This window comes from Lissotriton helveticus, chromosome 2_1 (assembly GCF_964261635.1).
Source record: "Lissotriton helveticus chromosome 2_1, aLisHel1.1, whole genome shotgun sequence".
NCBI lineage: Eukaryota > Metazoa > Chordata > Amphibia > Caudata > Salamandridae > Lissotriton > Lissotriton helveticus.
In genome coordinates this window covers 1467130019-1467140629 of record NC_136059.1, presented here as the reverse complement: position 1 = coordinate 1467140629, position 10611 = coordinate 1467130019, and the positions used below count along the sequence as shown (strand labels likewise).

At 43.4% G+C, this 10611-nt stretch overlaps 2 long non-coding RNA genes across 2 annotated transcripts; one reads left to right on the top strand and one right to left on the bottom strand.

The window, feature by feature from the left end:
- Positions 1 to 2838: 2838 nt before the first annotated feature.
- On the bottom strand, positions 2839 to 3437 carry LOC144819803 (uncharacterized). Its single transcript, XR_013607576.1, has 3 exons — positions 3308 to 3437; positions 3166 to 3224; positions 2839 to 3087 (listed from the first exon to the last, which is right to left on the bottom strand). It is a non-coding gene; the product is annotated as an uncharacterized LOC144819803 (long non-coding RNA).
- A 2328-nt stretch (positions 3438 to 5765) lies between these two features.
- Positions 5766 to 6316, top strand: LOC144819802 (uncharacterized). The gene is made up of 3 exons (XR_013607575.1): positions 5766 to 5895; positions 5979 to 6037; positions 6116 to 6316. It is a non-coding gene; the product is annotated as an uncharacterized LOC144819802 (long non-coding RNA).
- Positions 6317 to 10611: the final 4295 nt, after the last annotated feature.

The window sequence follows — 10611 nt, the reverse complement described above, 5'->3', positions numbered from 1 at the left end:
TAAACAGTTGGGCAATAATGGACGCAGAATAAATCTGTTTTGTATCTGTTAGCATAATTGTCCTTTCTGTTTTGTTCAGATTTTTAAAGTAAAATGATTCAGCAATTGATAAAATGAACCCTGAAAAATATGGAAACTTCATTGCAAACGTTTTTGAGCTACCTTGTGGAGGTGTGGGACAATGTTCCTATTGGTTATACATATATACATTTCTAGGCATTTCAGAAATGATGACCATAATGGTTATAACAATACATTTGGTCATAGTCTGATGAACCCTCTAAATATTCATGATTTGTGAATACTGCAGATATTTCTAGATCTAATGCAACAGGAAGGGGACCCCCTCTAACGAAACAAGTAATGGTCAGGGAGAAGAGGGGACAAATATCAAACCAGAAAAAAGTCTCCCTCATGATCAAGATTATTTTACAACGGAGTTAATCCAAATGCATACTGTGAGCACCCACACCAAATTATTAACCCACTAGAAGAAATATTACAACAATTCTACAAAATACACATCTTTTTATCTTCATTTATTTTATCAAATGTATTTACATAAATACATACCTTTAAATACTTTTTTAAAACATTTTCAACATATATAATATATTCATAAATAATCACAAATAAAGAAAACAATACATTAATTCAAATCAAAAACCCGCGAAGAGAGGAACACAGCAACTTCACAACAAACCATTCAAACCCAACTCACACATGTCCAGACAAACCTTCACAATCATAACATATCTGGGGAACAAAACTATAGAATAACCAAGTAATTGGAATGACCAAAGACAACTGCACAGAAGCAGGATGTTCTCAAGGCAGTGGTCGACGCGTTTCGGTGGCTGCAAGCTGATAGAATATCACCTTCATCAGGACCTGCCAGATATATTGCTCTAGACTGGGCCACTCTACCTGGGGAAGAAAGAATACACACAAAAGCAATAGGTAAAAAGACCTTCTATATTGATACTAATTTGCGTGTCTAAGTGTAGTATCCAGGTATCCAAAACATCTCAGCCAGGTGTTGACACCAATCTCAGCATCTCAAGCAGCTAAGACCCATGAATCGTCATTTGCATTGCTTGTAGAAAGTTCAGAAGCCTCTAATCCTTGCAAATTATCTTTTAGAGGAAACGTAGAAAGGGACGGTCCATCATTGCGAAGAGGTATTAATGCACGGGACACCAATGAACACAGAGTGCTTTAATGGCTGAAAGTTATCCAATATGCCTCCTGCTCCTAATTTTGCCAAGGTTTGTCTGCATCAATCTAAAATATGCTTCACATATAGCCTGAAGTCCACATGGATAGCCGCACGTAATGTCCTCGCGTTGGCCGGATGATATGACATCATATTATTAACAGTCTCGAAGTCCCAATCATCAGAAAAGGTACTAGAGGTAATTAAGTCACTTAATGAAATCTTGAATAAGTGTGGAATATTCAACAGCTCCGACAGGCCAAAAATGTCATATTCAGTTCTGTCCCAAACTATACCATCTGGTATAGAAACGGCTGTGATGTTCACTGCTGACAAGTCTCTTTGTTCACAATGGGATGATTTGTGTGGCTGGAGAAGTAAGTTCACTCTTTTACTTGCTGTGTCCATTCAAACATATCTTCCATTTTTCAGCATACCCAGAGTTATTACCAGGGCTAACCAACGTAAAAAGAAGAATATTCCCAAAACAATCCAGAGTTCAGTTCATGGTGAAACCAGATAAGTCTTTTTCAGGTGATGAAAAAAGTCAGTAGCTTGTTCTTTGAAAGTTCTTTTTGCTGCCGCTGTTTCAGGTTCGCTGGAATCCTCAGAAAATGTATCACAGTTAATGAAATAGCCAGAGGCAGTTCTGTCAATAGTTGGAATTGCATCCGGATTTGTTGAAATCGCTGGAACCACTTGATTACTTGTTACTTCGTTGTAGACGGGTGAATCAGGATGAACTGTTATTTGGGTCTCAAGAGGAAAGAGTTCCATAGCTTTGTTGCTTAGTCCTTCTTATCTCACTGTAGAATCTTCAAAGGTGATGAGTCTCTCAGTTTGAACCTCTTGTATTGTAGCTAGAGGAGTATGTCTGCTACATTGGCGGAGTCCACTTCACCTACTGCTTAGTATCGGCCATATAGTGTGGTCAGCCGCGGCCCGTGGAGAGAGTTCCGTGGGGCAGAGAGGCCGGGCGGGGGAGGGGCAGGGTGGCGGTTACCAAACACTGGAATATGGATAATTGGAAATAAGTAAACAATTTAATAAATAAAATGAATTTCGTAGTGCGGCTGCATCACACTTTGCAATGCAGGGCGCGCTATGAAATTCATTTTAATTAATACATTGTTTACTTACCTTCAATTATCCATATTCCGGTGTTTAGTACCCTCCACCCTGGCCCTCCCCGCCCCGCCTTTCTGCCCCACAGAACTTCCTCCACGGGCCGCGGCTGAGTGTGGTCTGACCAGGTCGATCGACACGAATATTCTCTCCTTTTCACCAGAAAGGGGCAACAGTAGTACTGTTCTCGATCCGTGGATTGCTAGGACAGGTACTGGTTGTCTGTATGAAGGCCAAAATTCCTTCTTGTCCAAAATCTTTTCTCTGACTAGCTCACCATGCTTTGGGATCCAGACATAAAGGTACACCCGCAAAGTAAGTATCATTTAGATTGCATTTAATTCAACTATTCGCAATGGTTTCCTACAGTTTCGCATATATTATATTTCATATTCATACAATACATGGTAAATTACGTACAATTCTTCAATTAGTGCTCGGTGATTGTCAGAGAAGAAAGGAAATTTAAAGGAGGGTAGGGTGTGTTTGGAAAAGAATAAGGGACAAAGAAAAGGAATTGTGTCCTATAAACAATTCTGTCTTATTCACAGAGCATTTCCAGTCATGTTACAGATCACAGTTGTTCCCTAGAAATACACTATACACGGGAGCTGAGTTTAGCAAGTTTTCGGTAGGGCGTGTATGTGTTGATGATGTTGTCGACGTTTCGACCCCCAAGTTAAGGGCGGGTGGGTCCTCAGTTTGGGGTCTTCCTCAGGACAATTAAAAACAGTGACATTGAGCACCTAGGAAAACAGAAATGTGTATCACTAGATGGAATCATTTGAAATTAAAAAACAGGGCAAAAGTCACGGTGTACCTACATGAGCAGGCGTTCGAGTGGTGTCCCTTCTGAATTAGGACTCGCGCCTGTAGAGTTGTTCTATAGAGGAAATAGATTAAGATTAGGAAGGATATTGAAGGCAGGTCGTGGTAAATCAGCCCGAGATAGAAAACATGACTTACTGAGTTCGCCAGTCTTTGAAGAGCATTAGTCTCTTACAGGCGTCATAGATGACGAAACTGGGACAGTATATCCGTGGGTGTGGCGTGCGTCCTACATCCACCGGGCGATAGAATTCAAAGTGTAGATAAGTTACACCATCTGAAAGAACACAGAGATACTGTACTCCTTCATATTTCACCTCATCGTTAAAGAGAGAATTAAATAGAGGTTATTAGTCCGTCAAAAAAAAGGGAGACCAGAAACCCTACTAGTCGACATCATGCCCGCCTCAGACTATGGAGGACAAAAGAGGAGCCAAATCTCTTAGAAGTGGTATCCCATGCGCATTATTATAAAACGATTAGGAGACCAGCCGACATCCGTAGTGGATACACTGTGTGGTTATTATGACAATCATTAGTCCATAACTAGAAGAGTGGGGCTGCCTGAGTTAACCAAGACCGTGAGCGCTACTCCCCGAGACTTGGTTGTTCTGACATTGTGATTCGCAAAATGGAAAGAGGATACCCAAGACGACTGGTGACAAGAGCAAGAAAGAGGGCATGGTTCAGCCCGAGGGAAGACCTGCTGAAACCCAGAGAGCGTCCCGTGGATCCCGAAAGGATTATCTGCGTTACGACTTTCTGCACGAAGAGTAATCTGATTAAGAAGACGGTAAACAAACATTGGAATATGGTATCTGATGTGATCAACCATGAACAACTGCCGATGCATGCGTTCAAGAAAGCTAAAAATATCAGGGATAAAGTGGTATCCTCCTACCTAGGAACTCCGGCCCCCCCTACTCTGCAAAGCATATGGAACCTTCCCCAAGTGGTCGGACATTTCAAATGTACGAAGTGCAAAGCATGCCCACAGACAATGGAAACTAAGGTTTGGAACTATCGTAACCACACGGTCACTTTGAAATCAATGACGAACTGCAACACAAGTGACGTTATCTATGCCATCATATGTCCTTGTGATCTGGTATACATCGGACAAACTAAACAACATGTCAAAAAGCGGATCCTGCAACATTGCAGCAGGATAAGGTGCCAAACACCAGGCTCCCCCTTGGTGGAACACTTCATGTCTAAATCACATACCCCTGAATCCTTCAAATGGCTGGTGATTGAAAAAATCACGGTGGGACCCAGAGGTGGCAATTTGAACTCACTACTAAACGTTAGGGAGTGTAAATGGATGTACACTTTGGACACTGTTGACAATGGCCTTAATGAACTTGATGCGACTTACTCGCAATTAGCTGGACTTGTACCCGACCAGTAAGATGTGAAACCATAATGTGTGGATGACCCAGGACAGGAACTCTGTTTTGAACTGCACAAATGTATCAATGGGTTGATGATATAGCGATGCAGGAAGTGTCTATACTTAGAGAATAACGTGTTAGATCTTCCACTTAACATCCCTCAGGAGGTTGAGGAGTGATATGGACATGAACACTAGTATTACTATATGTTATAATACCATCATGGGTCCCTAAATACATACTTGTATGTGCATATATTGTCGTTTCACTCTGTAAGTGCCATTGTTTTCCACAGTACCCATGCCTAATGAGCCTCCCTTTATGCGATTATACCGTCATATTGAACTCTGCCACCGGTCAAATGAGTGCGCTATCCCAATGTCCGTGGGTTTGTCTGATTGTATATACACTGATGTGTAAAGAGTTATTCCACTCTGTCTCCCGCCAAATGAGTGCGTTGTCAGAATGTCCGTGGTGTTGTCTGATTGTATATACACCGATGTGTAAAGAGTATGTTCACCTGATGAATTATCAGTGCGTTGTCATAATGTTCGTGACTTTTTCGGGTTGTAGAGACACCGATGTGTAATATAGTAACTCAACCAGACCTTGAGACATCTAACCAGGGAATCCCGGGTCCGTAGTGTAAACAGTGTCACCAGTCCGGCGCATGCGCCCCACGTAGTCCTCCAGCCGCGCAGCAGCCAGCGGCAGCACCGCGAGGTGCCGGGACACGCCCCCTAGACACGCCCGCTATTTGTATGGGATTACGAGCGCCTGCGAGCTGTCACTGTGAACGATCCGTCAGCAGTAACACAGGTATGTCCGCTCCGCGCTGTTTTGCGAATCACAATGTCAGAACAACCAAGTCTCGGGGAGTAGCGCTCACGGTCTTGGTTAACTCAGGCAGCCCCACTCTTCTAGTTATGGACTAATTATTGTCATAATAACCACACAGTGTATCCACTACGGATGTCGGCTGGTCTCCTAATCGTTTTATAATAATGCGCATGGGATACCACTTCTAAGAGATTTGGCTCCTCTTTTGTCCTCCATAGTCTGAGGCGGGCATGATGTCGACTAGTAGGGTTTCTGGTCTCCCTTTTTTTTGACGGACTAATAACCTCTATTTAATTCTCTCTTTAACGATGAGGTGAAATATGAAGGAGTACAGTATCTCTGTGTTCTTTCAGATGGTGTAACTTATCTACACTTTGAATTCTATCGCCCGGTGGATGTAGGACGCACGCCACACCCACGGATATACTGTCCCAGTTTCGTCATCTATGACGCCTGTAAGAGACTAATGCTCTTCAAAGACTGGCGAACTCAGTAAGTCATGTTTTCTATCTCGGGCTGATTTACCACGACCTGCCTTCAATATCCTTCCTAATCTTAATCTATTTCCTCTATAGAACAACTCTACAGGCGCGAGTCCTAATTCAGAAGGGACACCACTCGAACGCCTGCTCATGTAGGTACACCGTGACTTTTGCCCTGTTTTTTAATTTCAAATGATTCCATCTAGTGATACACATTTCTGTTTTCCTAGGTGCTCAATGTCACTGTTTTTAATTGTCCTGAGGAAGACCCCAAACTGAGGACCCACCCGCCCTTAACTTGGGGGTCGAAACGTCGACAACATCATCAACACATACACGCCCTACCGAAAACTTGCTAAACTCAGCTCCCGTGTATAGTGTATTTCTAGGGAACAACTGTGATCTGTAACATGACTGGAAATGCTCTGTGAATAAGACAGAATTGTTTATATGACACAATTCCTTTTCTTTGTCCCTTATTCTTTTCCAAACACACCCTACCCTCCTTTAAATTTCCTTTCTTCTCTGACAATCACCGAGCACTAATTGAAGAATTGTACGTAATTTACCATGTATTGTATGAATATGAAATATAATATATGCGAAACTGTAGGAAACCATTGCGAATAGTTGAATTAAATGCAATCTAAATGATACTTACTTTGCGGGTGTACCTTTATGTTTAAGTAATGGAATGTTTAATTGTTTTGTAATCGACCACCCTTTTTATAACATTGTACTGACCCAGGTCGATGAGGTAAGGGTTTACCCCATTATTACCTACCACTCTTAAGAGCAGGTATCTATCTGCGAGGGTTCTAATCTGTAAATTAATGAACTAGGGTATATCATGAGTGACCGTGAAACCCTATCTTATACTGAACAGTATATTCAAAACCTTCTGGAAGGGGATACGGGGCAGGTATTCCTATCAAACAAGACCACACTTCTGGACCAATCGCTTAATGAGAAGATTGTCAAACTGGAAAGACTGGAGAAGAAATTGGTCCACACCAGACTGCATGGATATGCACTGACTCAATATCTACAAGCCAATATAATACCCACTGGACTCCAAGTTAAAAACGAACCGGCAATATTTGTGGACGATCCCAAGTTCAAGGAGGGATTTAGCTTCGTTGCAAACACATGCTCGCGCCACTGGATGGTGCTGGGCATTGATACAGCCAAGACACAGGTTGAAACTCTCATGAAGGAAATTGACACACTCAAGGCCGAGATCAAGAGTCATAGTGCGTTTGCCAACGCGAGAGACACTCTAGAGAAACTTGAGAAAACTCTGGACCAATTTGACATCGAAGCTCAATCCAAGAAGTTAGACAAACTTAGCAAAGACATCGCTAACTACGATAAGAAGAAGACCTACCCTTATCTAGCAGAGGATTATTATAATCAAGACACCCAAGGAAGGTTCACCAACAGGGGCAGAGGTGGTTACAGGGGCAGAAGGAAGTTCACCAACTTCTCAAACTCGTCCTATAGCTCAGGCAGTGACTCAGGAGCCCCCGGCCCCTCGTCCTACGACAGTTATCAGGACCAATGGTATCAACCACAACCAGATTGGCACCCTTTTTTAGGGGGGAATCAATGGCGACCGCCCCGAGGGCGAGGAAACTATCAGAACAGAGGCAGAGGCCAATCTTGGCCAACCCGAGCCAGAGGGGGAACTACCCAGCGACCAGAGAACCCACAGAAACAAGTCCGTTTCCAACCAGAGCCCCACGGAGAAATCAGCACGAGACGCAAGACTTACAGGTGGTAAGCCAATCAAGCCCAATTGTTAATCTCTCTCAACATGTTCTAACTCCGGAGGAATCCAGTGTGTTGAATAAAGGATTATCTTTTGTGCCTACATCCTACCCGAACCATTTCAATATAAGATCTGAACTGACCCGTTTCTTTCGGAAAATCAGGCTGAAGCACTTCTTCCTGCACTCTCCTATTCCAACTACAACCTCAGTAACTGGACTACGACCTCCTTCAACCTTCACCCCCAGAACTCACCAGACACCACATCGGATCCTTGCTTATGAAAACATGGTGATGCGAGATGTGATGAATATCTGTACCACACGCACCTATGTTAAACATAACATCACACAAGGCGAAAGACGAGCCCTGGATAATTTGAGTAAGAACAAGCTACTGGTGATCACACCTGCGGATAAAGGAGGGGCGATAGTCCTACAAGATGTCCAGAACTACAAAGATGAGATTTATACACAACTTCGAGATGGGGTGAGTTATACCGTAACTAACGCCGACCCCACAAGGGAGATTAGGAGATTGATACAAGAGATTACAGGGAAGGGCCGGGACGAGGGCTTCCTGAGCCAGAAAGAATACGAGTACTTGAATGTAGCACAGCCAAGAACACCTACGATTTACACGCTACCCAAGATACATAAGGACATGACAAAACCACCTGGACGCCCCATTGTATCGGGCTGTGGCTCCCTTTTGGAACCGCTATGTAAATACATAGACACTTTTTTGAAACCCTTAGCAACTGGGACCCCTACCTATGTCAGAGACACCATGCAGATCATTAACCAAGTAGATGATATTGCCTTTGATCAGGACAAACAAGTATTGGTGACACTAGACATAGTCTCATTATACACGAGCATTCCCCAGGACCCTGCTTTGGAAACCATGAGAAAGGCTTTGGACAGAAGAACTCAACCAACTCAGGTACCAACGGATTTCATCATTCAGCTCCTGGAGGTGGCAATGAAGAAAAATTTCTTCATCTTTCAGGATGAATTCTTCTTCCAGAGCAAGGGAGTAGCGATGGGGGCAGCCTTTGCTCCTGACCTAGCTATACTGTATATGGCAGAATTCGAACGGGACCATATCCTTACCATGAGAAATCCATATGAAACCAACATTTGGATGTGGCGCAGGTATATTGATGATGTGCTGATGCTATGGACTGGGAGTGAAGTGGAACTCAACAGATTCTTCACATGGCTGAATAACCAGTCTCAGGACATTCAGTTCACCATGAGCATGAGTAAGACCTCGATTGACTTTTTAGACATCAGCATCAAAGTCCAGAATGGTCACCTCCACACCACCCTCTTTCGAAAACCCACCGAACGGAACAGCCTCCTACGATACACGAGCCACCATACAAGAAGCCTACGGGACAATCTACCGTTTGGCCAGTTTCTCCGGATAAGGAGGAACTGTTCACTCAAAGAAGACTACTTCCTAGAGTCGGATCTTTTGATCAGGAGACTAATGGAAAGAGGATACCCAAGACGACTGGTGACAAGAGCAAGAAAGAGGGCATGGTTCAGCCCGAGGGAAGACCTGCTGAAACCCAGAGAGCGTCCCGTGGATCCCGAAAGGATTATCTGCGTTACGACTTTCTGCACGAAGAGTAATCTGATTAAGAAGACGGTAAACAAACATTGGAATATGGTATCTGATGTGATCAACCATGAACAACTGCCGATGCATGCGTTCAAGAAAGCTAAAAATATCAGGGATAAAGTGGTATCCTCCTACCTAGGAACTCCGGCCCCCCCTACTCTGCAAAGCATATGGAACCTTCCCCAAGTGGTCGGACATTTCAAATGTACGAAGTGCAAAGCATGCCCACAGACAATGGAAACTAAGGTTTGGAACTATCGTAACCACACGGTCACTTTGAAATCAATGACGAACTGCAACACAAGTGACGTTATCTATGCCATCATATGTCCTTGTGATCTGGTATACATCGGACAAACTAAACAACATGTCAAAAAGCGGATCCTGCAACATTGCAGCAGGATAAGGTGCCAAAATAAGGTGCCCTTGGTGGAACACTTCATGTCTAAATCACATACCCCTGAATCCTTCAAATGGCTGGTGATTGAAAAAATCAAGGTGGGACCCAGAGGTGGCAATTTGAACTCACTACTAAACGTTAGGGAGTGTAAATGGATGTACACTTTGGACACTGTTGACAATGGCCTTAATGAACTTGATGCGACTTACTCGCAATTAGCTGGACTTGTACCCGACCAGTAAGATGTGAAACCATAATGTGTGGATGACCCAGGACAGGAACTCTGTTTTGAACTGCACAAATGTATCAATGGGTTGATGATATAGCGATGCAGGAAGTGTCTATACTTAGAGAATAACGTGTTAGATCTTCCACTTAACATCCCTCAGGAGGTTGAGGAGTGATATGGACATGAACACTAGTATTACTATATGTTATAATACCATCATGGGTCCCTAAATACATACTTGTATGTGCATATATTGTCGTTTCACTCTGTAAGTGCCATTGTTTTCCACAGTACCCATGCCTAATGAGCCTCCCTTTATGCGATTATACCGTCATATTGAACTCTGCCACCGGTCAAATGAGTGCGCTATCCCAATGTCCGTGGGTTTGTCTGATTGTATATACACTGATGTGTAAAGAGTTATTCCACTCTGTCTCCCGCCAAATGAGTGCGTTGTCAGAATGTCCGTGGTGTTGTCTGATTGTATATACACCGATGTGTAAAGAGTATGTTCACCTGATGAATTATCAGTGCGTTGTCATAATGTTCGTGACTTTTTCGGGTTGTAGAGACACCGATGTGTAATATAGTAACTCAACCAGACCTTGAGACATCTAACCAGGGAATCCCGGGTCCGTAGTGTAAACAGTGTCACCAGTCCGGCGCATGCGCCCCACGTAGTCCTCCAGCCGCGC